The following is a 1,031-nucleotide window of genomic DNA, read 5'->3' on the forward strand; positions in this document are numbered from 1 at the left end:
TGTTATGTATTTATTTATTTATTCATTAATTATTCTTATTCTGGAGGTTAAATTATATTTTTATTTGATGTGTACTGCTGCAAGCTGACTTCTTGTATTACATTTTGTTATGTAGCAGCCTGATAGTTCACCCACCTGTTCCCTGTTTGCATTGTTGTTATGATCCAGAGCAGCAAGCATGGAGGCATGGATCATCACATCATATCCAAAATGTGTTCTCTTTGGAAGGTATTTCAGGTACATGAAGTGGTACACCTGAAACAAATTTGAATTTTAAGTTTAAAATAAGTGTGAGTCACATCCTGGCATAAAAACATACTGCCACATTATATTAAGGTGAAACATTTTGTAACACTTCTGTATTTGAATATACCTCTAGTGATGTTGTGTGGACGCACTTCGTCAGGTGATCCAGGTCTTTCAAAAGCCGCTTGTCTTTTACAGTCTTCTTTTTTTAATTTTTTTATTGGTGAAATAGAGTGACAGGAACAAAACAAAATAACATGACAGAAGCAGTAATGTAGGACGTAGACAGTAGACATAAGGTGAGTCGACATACAAACAACAATAGACTAAAACTGCATATGTATGGGGAATATTTCAGTATTTGAATGAGGGGCAAATGTCCGTGTTATATGGCTTAGACAGGGTGGGGTATGGCGTGAATAATGAGGAGAGAAAAATCAGTAAACAGAATAAAAAGCAAACATATAAATAAATTTGAGGCATTAGGGTCTTAGTAATGAGAGAGAGGAAGAAAAAAAGTAGAGAAATAAATAAAAAATGAATAAATACATAAACAACAACACATAACATGCAACATGATATGAAGAGATAATATATAATATATTATATAGATATATATTATGACATAGTACATAGTATAACATAACATGATATAACACAGTATAACATAAGCATAGCAAGATATAATATAGTGTGATGTATTGTAATGTAATATGAAGTAATATAGTATGCTATAATACAATATAATATAATATGATATAATATAATATAATATAATATAATAT

Source organism: Epinephelus moara, chromosome 12, assembly GCF_006386435.1.
Source record: "Epinephelus moara isolate mb chromosome 12, YSFRI_EMoa_1.0, whole genome shotgun sequence".
NCBI classification, from domain to species: domain Eukaryota; kingdom Metazoa; phylum Chordata; class Actinopteri; order Perciformes; family Serranidae; genus Epinephelus; species Epinephelus moara.